The sequence below is a fragment of the Melozone crissalis genome, unplaced genomic scaffold (assembly GCF_028551555.1).
Source record: "Melozone crissalis strain CALT ecotype California unplaced genomic scaffold, PUWL_Pcris_2 ptg000019l_1, whole genome shotgun sequence".
Lineage (NCBI taxonomy): Eukaryota > Metazoa > Chordata > Aves > Passeriformes > Passerellidae > Melozone > Melozone crissalis.
Window position 1 is genome coordinate 763,764 of NW_026535797.1, and position 13,589 is coordinate 777,352.

Consider the following 13,589-nt stretch of genomic DNA (forward strand, 5'->3'; position numbering starts at 1 on the left):
GTAATTTAGATACAGAAATGCGTTTGACTCAAGATTTAATTTCTTGCTATGACATCTGTACCCATTTATAAAATCATTACTTGATTTGTGTTTATTCCTTATGCCGTGTGTTGTGTATCAAGTGTTTAAATAAAATAATTTTTTACTTAGTCTCTTGGCTGCCTCCTCTGTAACTGTAGGAAAGTCATCCTGAAGGGCAAAGAATGCCTTTAAACCTTGCCCTTTGGCAGTGGGAAGTCCTTTCCCGTGCCCTGGCACTCCAGGCCCTTGTAAATAATCTCTCTCTGGTTTCTTGTTGGCTCCTTCAGGTGCTGTGGGGCCACTCTGAGGTCACCCCAACCTTCCCCTGTCCAGGTGAGCCCCCCAGGTGTCCCAGCAGAGCTGCTCCATCCCCTGAGCATTTGGTGCCTCCTCTGGATTCTGCAGCAGCTCCGGGTCCCTCCTGGGCTGGGCTCTGCAGGTGGGGCTCACCTGGGCACACAATTCCCCTTTCCTGCTGCCAGGCTGGGCACAGGGGTGGTTCTGGGGAGGGGGTGCTGGCAAAGCTGTCCCTGCTCAGCTCGGGGTGTGCGTGGGGCCCGGGCAGAGGTGTTGCACAAGCTGGGGACGGGGCTGGCTCTGGTGCTGTTGCAGAATTCCCAGAAGCAAGGCACAGGGTGTCAGCAGCGGCTGTTCCCAGTCACTGGGTCACTGCTGTGTACTCAGGGCTTGCGCTCACAGGAAGGTGACGTTCTGCCCTGGCCTCTCTGAGCAAGAAAAGCTCCTGAGAGCAAAGTTTCCAAATGTGCTCTGGAAATAGATCCTGCTGGCCAGCTGCTCCGTGCCCCCGCGTGTGCCGCGGAGGTGCTGCCAGCGCTGCAGCCCTGTCCCTCAGCCCGTTTTCCATCCTCTGGGTAGGAATAACAGAGCTCTGCTGCTAATCTGAAAACAGAGGCTGCTGCAAGGGTAATTTCAAAAAGCACGGGACAAGCCATGGAAAGAGTGTTTATCCTAAAGGGAAGTACAGCTGGTGGGCACACGGAGTCAGATTTCAGTAAGAGATAGAAACCACACGCACATCACGTGCTCATTGACAGCAAAACACCTGATTATTCTTAGGTGAGAAGCGCAACAGATTTTTTTCCCATGGGATTTTTGTCAGTGTTCCAAAGTTTGGAGGAAAGCTGTGGTTTGGCAGCTGGTGGGTTGCCTTATGAGCCCTGTGTTTAGTAATTTTGCCTGTGTTTTTTACTCTGTATTTACCCCTATGGTACACGAAGATCCCCTGGGCTTCAGTCCTGGTTAACCTCTGGTGGCTCCTACCCAGTCCCTGCTCCCACAGCTGAGCACAGACGCCTCTGTTGGAAATGCTGCTGTTGGATGGGGTGTGCATGGCATTGACACTTTTCCTGCTCCAAAGAGCCCTTGTGCCCAAGCCCCTCAGGGCAGTCCCTTCGTCCCCCCCAGGCGAACGTCCCAGACCTCGTGGCTCAGCTTTGGTTCAGCGCTTCCCTCCCTGCTGTCCCAGGCAGGGCCGTCACCTCCCTGGCTGTCACAGCCTGTCCTGCAGGGCTCCTGCGGCTGCAGAGAGTGTCCCTGTGCCCTGGCAGCAGCTGAGCCCGGCCCTGCAGAGGGCAGCTCTTCCAGGAAGGGGCAGCACAGCCTTTTCCTGGCGCTGTGTGTGTGTCCTGGCTGGCTGGGAGGGGATGGAAGGGACAGGCCGTGTGCTGTGCTCTCTATTTCTGGCTGCAGAGGCACGGTGTGCCCTGTGAGTCACTGCTCTGTCCTGCTCACCCTCAGGTAGCGTTCCCAGGTGTTCCCAGGGCTGTCAGAGAGGCCGGGGTGTGAGGAGCAGGGAGGGATCTCAGAGCCCTTCTCAGCTGCTGACAGCCCTGAAGAGCCTTGGCAACGTCAGCTTTCGACATCTGAAAGCAGTGATGGGTTTTTTCCCCCAGAATAGAAACAAAAGAACCTCTTTGATAGCTGAATCACCTCCTGACTGAAGAAAGTGTCTGTTCTATTGTGTTCTTCGTGCTGTGATCCAGTAATTGCTCTCTGGCTTTATAAGGAAAGATCTAGAGCTAACCCAAGGCTTCAGGCAGCTTCTCCACACTCTGGGAGCTCTTCTGCAGGAACCACTGTTGGAGTCGTGTCAGAAATGCTGCTGCCTGCAGAGGGTCCTGGCAATGGGTGCTCCGTGCCCCGTGCACTGGTGTGCATTTGGAGAAGGCTTTGCCTGCTCCTGGGGCCCAAGCCAGGGATCACATCTCTCTGGTGCCTGACTCACTGCTCCATGGAGCAGGAGCTGGGGGAAGCTGAGGGTGACTTTGGAGATCACCCCCTGGTTATTTGCCTGAGAGCTGGGAATTCCATCCTGTTTCCAGTCAGATTTGTGGCAGCCGCAGCCCTTCAGGTTATCACTGCCTTTGACACGAGTGGTTGGTTGCTCTGCCCAGTCCCTGCCAGTTTGCTTCAGGGCACTGCAGAGGTCCTGGGCGCTTCATCCCAATGGGAATTGCTGTTGGAAGGAGCCAGGTGTACCACTGTAGCCTTCCAGGTTAAATTCAGGGCCAAATGTTTGTCACCTTGTTACTGTAATGAAAACCAAATAAATCTCTGCCTTGGCACGTGCTGCGTTGTCTGATGTTGGTCTCTCCCAATGTCTTCCAGCTTCCCCAACACAAAGTGTCTGTTCCCTGGGCAGGCTTTGCTCTGGGGACATGGGTGTTGCTTCTCTGTGCCATGCTGTCCATCCAGAGAGGGCCCTTTGTGCTGCTTTCACACCTCAGCAGCAATGAACTGTGAACGTCCTCCCAAAATATCCATTTCCAAGTTACCTTTGAAGGGAGCTTGTATTATAAATAAATGGAATTGCTCATCCCTCTGCTTCTCTCAGATTAAAGTGGAATTATCTTGATCTCAGGAGTCAGAGAAGACACCTGTCAGGCACAGCATGGGTGAGTCATATCTGTGACAGCAAGATTTCTCTCAGTGACACTTCCTTAAATGTCAAAATCTCATTCCCATTCCGCTGTAGCTGCTCCGCTCTCCACTTCAATTAAAACCTTCGGAGTAATTCCAAGCATTCATGGGTTTGCCCAGCCTCACCCAGGTTTTAATTGCTACCTGCGCGTTTTCCTCGGAGAAGAGAAGTTGGGAGCGTGTCCCGGCGGAGCCGTGAGTCACTGCCTGGCAAGGCGCGGCTGCAGTGCTGCCCTCCTGGGCGTCAGTGCGTCCCCAGGGGCACTGCCAGCGCGGACAGCAGCGCTGCTCAAGCACTCCTTCCTGTGGAGCTGGTGGGGATGCTCACGGCAGGGGGAAAGGAAAAGCACTTCACTTTGAAAAGGAAAAGTTTGAATTCCACTGTGAACGCTCCTGTTGGGGAAACAGCCATTTATTTCATAGAATCAGGGAACATCCTGAGCTGGGACCCAAGGATCATTGAGTGCAGCCCCTGTCCCTGCACAGACACCCCAAAATCCCACCCTGGCATCCCTGCAGTGCTGTCCAAGCTCTGCTGGAGCGCTGGCAGCCGCGGGGCTGTGCCCATTCCCTGCCCTGGCCCAGTCCAGCCCTTCCCTGGCTCCTGTCCCTGTCCCAGGGAGCAGAGATCGGAGCTGCCCCTCGGGAGGGGCTGCAGACCCCGATGAGTCTCCCTCACTTTGGGTAGGCTGCGAGGAGAAGCCCCCAAACCACAAATGTGGGATGACATAAATGTAGGAAATGGCATTTTTCCTGCATGGTGCTTCTCTAGTTTGGGATACTGAAGGCTTGGATGAAGACTCCTTTTCCCCCCTTACCTTGCTGATGGCAGGCTGTGATTCCAAGAGGGTCAAAGGATCAAAGGGCCATATGGGCCAAGCTCAGGAGCTGAAAATGAACAGGATCTGCAAGCCCTTCTGTGTTCATTGTTGGCTGCTGCAGGAAATGCACATCCCAGCAGCAGTGCCTTAGAAAACCCTTGGGGTGCTCTGCTTGCCAGGCTTTGGCGTGGAAAAAGTGTTCAGCAAAACTCTTAAAAATGAGGGGGTTTTTAAGGGAGGTGGGACTGCACAGGTGCTCCCTACACTCTGTCCAACAGGGTGATGGTAAGTTTGGTTGGCTCCCACACCCATCATCCTCCTAAACTGGTTTGTTTGGTTTTTTTCAGTTATTCAGTTATTTTTTCCTTTATTCATTTTATTCAGAATAACAGAGGAGTGGCTTAGCTGTAGTGAAACACTGGAGAAAATTCGGTGCTGAAGCAAGTAGCACTGACATATGGTGGAGCTAAATTGGGTTGGAAGTCTCGGGAAGAATCCTTGGGGAGTTGGTGGGTGTTGGTAACAGAATATGTTACTATGGGCTCCACAGAGTGAAATTGTTGAAACTCCTCTGTCTCCAGCCTGTGTGCCCTGTGCACCTCGTAGTGACAATGGTGTGTGAGGGGAGGGAGCTCCAAACCAGGGACAGCGGGTTTGGGTGTTATTATTGCCCCAGGAGAGCCGTGGAGACAGGGCCCTGGTCTGTGTGAGTCCCAGAGCTGTGGCACTGAGGGTGCTTTGTGCTCCAGCCCCGGGCGCAGAGGGACACAGAGGGACACAGAGGGACACAGAGGGACAGCCCCGTGTCCCTGAGTCCAGCTGTGCCCTGCAGGCTGGGGCCATGGGGGCTCCCAGGGCGTTGGGCCAGTGGATTGTGGAGCCCCAAAATGTTCCTGTGCCAGCATGGGCAGTGCCACAGGCACTCACAGAGCTGGAGCGTGTCCCTGTGGGGCTGTCCCGCTGTCCCGCTGTCCCTGCTGTCCCGCTGTCTCTGCTGTCCCTGCTGTCCCTGCTGTCCCGCTGTCCCGCTGTCCCTGCTGTTCCGCTGTCCCGCTGTCCCGCTGTCTCTGCTGTCCCTGCTGTCCCTGCTGTCCCGCTGTCCCTGCTGTCCCGCTGTCCCGCTGTCTCTGCTGTCCCGCTGTCCCTGCTGTCCCTGCTATCCCGCTGTCTCTGCTGTCCCTGCTGTCCCTGCTGTCCCTGCTGTCCCGCTGTCCCGCTGTCCCTGCTGTCCCGCTGTCCCGCTGTCCCGCTGTCCCGCTGTCCCGCTGTCCCTGCTGTCCCGCTGTCCCGCTGTCCCGCTGTCCCGCTGTCTCTGCTGTCCCGCTGTCCCGCTGTCCCGCTGTCCCGCTGTCCCTGCTGTCCCTGCTATCCCGCTGTCTCTGCTGTCCCTGCTGTCCCTGCTATCCCGCTGTCCCTGCTGTCTCTGCTGTCCCTGCTGTCCCTGCTGTCCCGCTGTCCCTGCTGTCCCGCTGTCCCGCTGTCCCTGCTGTCCCTGCTGTCCCGCTGTCCCGCTGTCCCGCTGTCCCGCTGTCCCGCTGTCCTGCCCTGGCCAGCTGAGGCAGTGTCCCTGGCCGTGTCCTGGAGCTGGGTGCCCGGGAACAGCACGGGCAGCGTGGCACAGCTGGCACGGGGCCCGGAGCAGGGCACACAGCGCCCGCACCCTGCGTGGAACAGCACAGCCCAGCGCTGCTCGCAGGGATTCGGGCTGCCCCGTTTGCTCACCGCAGCCCTGGGAAGTGTTTGCAGCCGCTTGGGAAGCGCAATATCCTACTCAGAAGGAATGCAAATTCTATTAGCGGTGCAACTTGTCTCAACCATTGAACTCTTTAAAGCCGTAATTCCGAAGTGAAGCCTTTTCCATTGATTCATTTCCATCTCAATGCCGCAGAAGTTACCGACGGGGCCGCACCTATAAAACACCCACGAGGCTGGTTGCTGAGCTGTGTTACAAGCCCTGGCTGGTTACCTGGGCAGGTACTGTCAGGAGCTTGGCCGTGGCTGGATTTGCTGGGCTCCAGTTCCTCTCTCTTGGCTGGTTTGCTTTGCTGTCACCCAGTTACACCCCAGATGGGGGGTACATTTTAGCTGTACCTTCAGCTCATTGCAGTGTTGCAGCACACATCAATTTGAGCTTTACTGATTTTTGCTCAGTGTTTCCAAGGTTGAACCTTTCCTCTTTAGCCTCACACCAATATTTTTGTCAGCATTCTCTTGTGTCTGTCCCATTGGGTTCCCCTTGGCGGTGAGCAGGGGACCCCAGGATCAGGTTCTGAGGGGGATGTGGGGCTGGTTTGGTGTTGTGAGGCACCAGCAGTGTGAGGGATGAGCTGTGCCCGTGTCAGAGCCCCTGTCCTGCTGGCTGTGGCTCAGGTGAGCCCCCTGACAGAGGTGTGCAGGTGCCTGCACAGGCTCTCTGCATCAGCACGCCTAAACCAGGCACTGCACTCCTCATTTGACAGATTTCTGTGTTCAACCCTTTTGTCTGAGGCGTGTTATACGTACGACTTATTGAATCACCCCAGGCAAACCCCAAATCCCTGTGGAGGGCTCCAGCACAGCCCCGGGGAGCAGGGAGCCCCGGGTTCCCCAGATGTGAGTGCTGAGCAGTGAGATCATGTCTCTGGAAGGAGAACACCTTCCCCTGGAGAGCTGGAGGCCCTGCCTGAGCCCTGCTGCTCAGTGCTGTGTGTCAGCCCAGGTTAATTTGGAGTGCTCTCTGCTGTCACCCCATTCTGCACAAACCTCTCCAGCACTTGCATGCACAAGTACCACGTCCCCATCCCAAAGTCAGCGTTGGGTTTCAGGCACTCTGATATAAACTGAAAGAGAAGATGTTTTCCCCTCTAATCAAAGCAAAGCTGTTCTCTCCAGGGATCCCAAAGACGTGGGAAGCAGTGGGGGAGAGCTGAGCTTACTAATGAGCCCTACACCAAAGGCTCTTCTATGGCAGAGGGTTTTTTATTAGGAAGTTGAGCTGCTTGAAGTCAAAGGAAGGGAACTTATTTTGAAGAAGGAACTTATTTTAAATCCATGTAGTGCATTTCAGACTAGGTGCTGATCTGGGGAAGAAGGTGTGCACACCTGGCAGAAACAGCTGCACCAATGAAAGGGTTTTCTCCAGAAACCCCTTCTGGGTGTGAAATCAGAGGGGAATTGCTGTTTCTGCTGACAGGAGAGCTGCTGGGGCTGGAAAAGCCGCTGAGAGCTCCCCGTGTCTGAGCAGCTGGGTGGGTTTGATGTCTCTCTGTGCAGCCTGCTCCTCCTGGCACTGCCCAGCAGCTCCGCGGAGGGGGTGCCCAGCTGCTCCCCAGCCCCAGGCGCTCTGCTGAGTGCCAGCACAGCGAGCTGGGCTGTGGAGAGGTGGGGCTGGGGAGCAGAGCCCTGCCCGTGCTGCGGCAGGGCGCGAGCGGGCTGACGGCAATGGCTGGGGCAGCAGTGCCAGGGGCACCGGGGTGTCCTGGGCGCTGCAGTGCTGGGGTGAGCTCTGACAGGGCTGGCCTGGGGGAGCTGTGTCCCTGCGGGTGTGCAGCACGGGTGGGTGCTGCATCCCCGCCCTTCTGGGCAGCCAGACAGGAAATGCAGCTGGGAATGAGGCCGTGACCCACAGATCCCTCCTCCTCTGGGCACTTCAGTTAAACATTACAGCAATTCCAAACGCCAAAAACGTTCCTGGGAGGAGTTCAGGCTTTGGAATTGTAAAATATTCCTGCTTTTATCAAAGTAGTACGTTTTAATGAGTTGCAAGTATTTGGTTTATTACATGACACAGTTCTTTGGTGCTCAACTATTGCCCGCTTCAACGTTTTGTTTTCTTTTTGGTCAGAGCTGGAGGTGATGTCTTCTGTTTGCTGCCTTGCTCACCCTGCCTGCCTGAAAATCCTGGGAATGTTTTCCTGGGGCGTTTTCCATGGGCAGCAGTGCTCCCTGCTGTCCTGGGCTGTGCTGCAGGAACATCCCTCAGCTGTGCCTCAGCCTCTGCTCCTGCTTTTGGGTTTCGTCAGCCCCAGGGCTTTTGGCTTCTCTGCTGAGTTCTCCTCTGAGCTGCTGCCCATGGTTACAGAATTCCAGAGTGGATTGGGCTGGAAGGGACCTCAAAGCTCTCAGTGCCACCCCAGCCATGGCAGGGACACCTTCCCTGACCCAGGGTGCTCCAGCCTGGCCTTGGGCACTGCCAGGGATCCAGGGCAGCCACAGCTCCTCAGTGTGTGGGAAAATAAAACGTTTGGAATGGGAAAGACTTTTCCCACAGCTTTGGATTATTCCGATATTTTCAACCCTATGGTGCTTAAAAATTTAAATAACAGATATGGAGCCCCAGGGTCTGAGGGGACAGGCAGTGTAATGCCCTTCACTGAAGTGACTATTGCTGCTCTTCTTGCCTTTCCATCCCAAGGAGGAATCACAGAAATCACAAAAATCGCCATTTTTCCATTTCCACACGTCTCCACTTGGTGGCACCATTGGTCCTTATTAATCCGCTCTTACAACTGCGGTTTTACTAAAACCGCTCCAACTTTTGGGGTCTTTCCGACACAGCCTCTACACGTGAATGAAAAGAGGGACAAGTAGGATTTTTTGTTTAATGACTACAAAATTATGGAGATTGATCTTAATGGACTGGCTTCTCTGGGTCATGGTTTTTCATCTTTCTTTAAAGTGAAAAATATGTAAAACACAAGGAAACGATTCTGAACCCATTTCCAACATTCACACACTCTCCAATCTGTGGGTAGAATACTGATAAAGGAGGAGTGTTTTGTATGGAAATGCTCCGTCACAAGGTAAAATTTGAGGATTCATTTTTATACCCTGTAAAAGGGAATGCATAATTTCCATCTGGCAACCCAGGAGGTCCAGGGGTGGATTGGTAACCACGGGACCAGAGGGCACAGCAGGGGAGATGGGCAGCAGGGTTGGGTTAGAGGAGGAATTCCCTGGGATAGCTTCCATTCGTGTTCAGGGGGGGACATCTGCTTCATGTGGGGGGACATTGGCTTCACCTGGGGACATTAGCTTCACCTATGGACATTGATTTCACCTGGGGACATTGATTTCACCTGGGACCATTAGCTTCACCTGGGGACACTGGCTTCATGTGAGGACATCGACTTCACCTGTGGACATTGGCTTCACCTGGGGACATTCACTTCCCCTGGGGACACTTGCTGCCCTTGGCTGGCCCTGGTGGGGCTGAGCAGGGGCAGCTCCTGTGCTGCCATTGAGGCCAGCACGGTTTCTTTTCCTGCCCAGAGCAGCAGGCTGTGAGCTCGTGGCTCTCCAGTGGGGCACTGGCAGAGTTCTGTGCTCCAGCATTTCACCTGAGATGGGTTGGCAGCTCTAAATGGGGGCAGGCAGCCCTGGCACAGGTGCCCAGAGCAGCTGTGGCTGCCCCTGGATCCCTGGCAGTGCCCAAGGCCAGGCCAGACACTGGGGCTGGGAGCACCTGGGACAGTGGGAGGTGTCCCTGCCATGGCTGGGGGACACTGGATGGGCTGTGACATCCCTCTCGACCCGACCCATTCCATGATTCCATGCTTCTTTCCCACTCCCCGTTGCTGCTGGGGGCTGACTTGGGGTGCACAGCCCCAGATGGGCAGTGGGGCATCTTTGGGGGTTGCCAGGGTCAGGATGAGCAGCAGAGGGGAATCACTGATTCCTTCTCTTGGAACCTGTTACTGGGGAGCAGCTTGCTCCTGTGACCCCGAGCAGGTGCTGCAGGTGCCCGTGTTAATTGTGTTAAACTGCATCAGGTCAGCATTTTCCTTCGGGCTGCCTGGAGTAAATTGGGCACTCGCTGCCCTAATTAACTGTTGAGTGGGAATGTCTGATCTGCAGAGATACCGAGCACTACTGCTCCTGCCGAGCTGAGTGGTGAGTTCAGCACTGGGTGATTCCTCTGGGGACAGCCCAGGAGCTGCCCAGGGACCCTTCAGCACCAGACACGGACACAGGGTCAGTGACTGGGAATGCTCATCCCAGTGACTGGGAATGCCCCATCCAGTGACTGGGAATGCCCCATCTCATCCCAGTGACTGGGAATGCCCCATCCAGTGACTGGGAATGCCCCATCCAGTGACTGGGAATGCCCCATCCCAGAGGATCTGTCTCTCCAGCTCCAGGTGTCCCTGGCTTGGCACACAGAGTGCTGTTCTGGTAGAATCGCCAGGTTGATATAGATGATGGATCTGGCTGCAGAGAGATCTGAAAGCAGCTGCGTGCCCCCATCCGGGACAGGGAGCACCTGGGAGCTCTCAGGTGTGCTTTGCTTCTGGAGAGTTCTGCAAGGACAGGGGATTTGGGCTCAGTGAGTCCTGGGGGTTCACTCCCAACACAGGGTCTGGCGTGGGGAAACGTGGCAATCATGGAAACGCCGCTGAGTGCATGCGGGGCAAAAGCGAGGAATGAATCCCCTGAAGGGATTTCCTGGGGCACTCGATGGCTCCGGGCGGTGCCAGCGCCGCGGGCAACAGAGGGCACTGCTCCCGCACCGATGGAGGCTGCATCCCGCATCCGGCATCCCGCAACCCCCTTCCCAGATCCGACATCCTGGATCCTGCATCCTGCACCCGGTATCCCAGATCCGGAAACCCAGATCCCACATCCCAGATCCAGTATCCCTCATCCATATTCTACATCCTGCACCCGGTATCCCAGATCCGGAAACCCAGATCCCACATCCCAGATCCAGTATCCCTCATCCATATTCTACATCCTGCACCCGGTATCCCAGATCCGGAAACCCAGATCCCACATCCCAGATCCAGTATCCCTCATCCATATTCTACATCCTGCACCCGGTATCCCAGATCCGGAAACCCAGATCCCACATCCCAGATCCAGTATCCCCCATCCCGGATCCCCTATCCCATGTCCCCCGTCCCAGATCTGGTATCTCACATCCCACATCCCATATCCCATACCCTGCATCCCAGATCCCACATCCCAGATCCCACACCTGGTATCCCCATCCCATATCCCACATCCCCATCCCGTATCCCACATCCCCATCACGGACCCAGGATCCCACACCCCACATCCCCCCCGGCTCTCACCACGCTGGTGCCCGTCAGGGTTTCCCAAACCCACAAGGATTGTGCTCTGTTAACTGCTCCCTGGTCGGGGCAGGGGAAATGCTCAGCCCTGGGCACAGCCACTGCCAGGGTTTAGTGCTTGTTGCTCATGTTGCAAAAAGCAATCAGAGGGAGAAGCCAATCGAGGAAAAAACATTTCCTTAAATTATTTTTTTTAATTAGTACCTTACAAAAAATGCATATTAGAAAGTAAGGATTTACAACTGCACAAATGGGTTTTAGCTGCTGAGAATGAAACGACTGAGGAGTGACGAGTCTCTCCCAGGCTGCTGTGATGAAATATTAATTGGATAAAAGCTTTAATATAGATTTTTAAAGCAGCTTTTTTCCTTTCGATGTAACATATTAGAGCTGGAAACTGCTCTCATCCGCTGCTATAAGAGCAGATGAGGACCTGACTCGCTGCTGCTGTGGACATTTCCTGCTGGTCCCTCAGTCATTTTTTATAGGAGGAATTAAGAGAGAATTAGGAGTGGAACAGGAGAGGAAATACAAAAGACAGATTGGAGGAGAGAGATGAAAGCAGTGAGAGGTTGGGTGTGCTAGAGCAGAGGTGTCAGTGAGGAAATGAACTCGGCAGGATTTTGTCCCCTCTGTTCCAGACAGGAGCATGCATCAATTCACTCCTGAGCTTTCAGCACAGGAACACACGAGAGCCTCTGGCTCTGGATCCCTGCTCAGAGAGGCCTGGCTTCACCCCTGGGCTCTGCTCCATCCCTGGCTTCACCCCTGGGCTCTGGATCCCTGCTCAGAGAGGCCTGGCTTCACCCCTGGGCTCTGCTCCATCCCTGGCTTCACCCCTGGGCTCTGGATCCCTGTTCAGAGAGGCCTGGCTTCACCCCTGGGCTCTGGATCCCTGTTCAGAGAGGCCTGGCTTCACCCCTGGGCTCTGCTCCATCCCTGGCTTCACCCCTGGGCTCTGGATCCCTGTTCAGGGAGGCCTGGCTTCACCCCTGGGCTCTGCTCCATCCCTGGCTTCACCCCTGGGCTCTGGCTCTGGATCCCTGCTCAGGGAGGCCTGGCTTCACCCCTGGGCTCTGGATCCCTGCTCAGAGAGGCCTGGCTTCACCCCTGGGCTCTGCTGCACCCCTGGCTTCACCCCTGGGCTCTGCTGGGTCCCTGCAGCACTCCTGGGGTCAGCTCCCAGTCCCAGCCAGGGGGACAGGGCAGGGAGAGGAGGTGACTGGGACAAGCATCAATTCTAAGACAGGAGCTTTCTGTGCCTGAGGAACAGCAGCAGCAGCAGAGCCTGCAGGGGGGCAGAGCTGGGCTGGGCTGGGCTGGAGCTGTGGCCCATCAGCTGCCCCTGAGCTGGGTCACACAGTCATCCCAGCCTGGTTTGGCTTGGAAGTGACCTCAAAGCCCCCCCAGTGCCACCCTGCCATGGCAGGGACACCTTCCCCTGTCCCAGGTGCTCCCAGCCCTGGCCAGCCTGGCCTGGGTTGATTTTGTGCCCCACTCACCGTGGCATCTGCTCTGACCGGGGTTTTTCCGTGGCTGCTGGGGGCACAGGTCTGGGTTTGCAGGGCGTTGCAATTCCTGCATCCCTGGCATTGCAGGGAACCCATGGGCTGGGGATTGCTCCCCATCCTTGATCCCTGGCTGTTTCACTGCCTTCTCATTTCCAGTGTAGGGGGATTTTCCACACACAGCTCAAAGCATATGAGCAATCAAGATGCAGCAAGACGTGAAACCCAATATTTTACTGCAACTCCAATTTATAACTTTTCTTTTCATCTTCCAACCCCGTAACACTGTCAGAGAGTCGATCAAGTTTCTCTAGAAAGATTTCTCCTTTAGAAATTGGTGTTTATTACATGCCAAGGCACTGCTGATTGATTTGAGAGATTAGTGGTTTTCCCCCTCTCAGAGTTGTCTCCAAACAGAGCCTCTCCTGCTGAAATAAACATCTGAGCATGCTGCCACAGGGCTGGGGCTGGAAGAGCTGCTCCTGGGGAATTGCAGCAGGACTGGGGGAAAATCCTTGAGAAAAGAAACCATTGGCTCATTAGGACAACCTTTTGCTCCGTGGCAGTTTCATGAGTGAGAGGAGAGGCTTTGGACGTAACCTGAGTTTTCTCAGGGGAGAGGAGAGCTTGTGCATAGCTGGGACAAGCCCGAGCTGCTGCTGCTGTGGGTTCATGCCCCCACAATCCCTGGGAGCATCCTTCCATCCCTGGGAGCATTAACCATTCATTAATCAGCATTAACTGTCCTGAGGGCAGCCTCAGCCAGTCCCTCTCTCCAGGGAGGAGGGGATGTGTTTGGAGCCCCTCTGTGGGACGCAGAGCACAGGGAAGCTGCCACTCGTCCCCTTGGCATTTCCTTGGCACTCTTCTGCACCGTTTCACTGCATTTTGTAGCCAGTGCAAATTGGTGCTGCTTTCTCACAGCCATATGTTCTGTCCAGGCTTCATCCTCCTCCCCCTGATAAAATGCGCTTTCCGTGAGTGTTTCTGCCTTCTGCAAAAGAACTTTAATATTTCTGTTTACTCTTTCGGAGACAAAATCAATATTTGTTAGATGCAATTATGAAGAATGATGGATGCGCTGTCAGTGGCGTGAGAGTCAGGAAAATGATATTATGGCACAGGGCTGTGCTTAACAGAACCAGAGAGGAGACACATGGGCTGGCCTGCGCAGCCAGCCCAGAGCTGCAATAAACAGCAAGCTTGTCAAGGGCTGCTCCAAATTGGAGCTGATTGCCTGCTTTGGG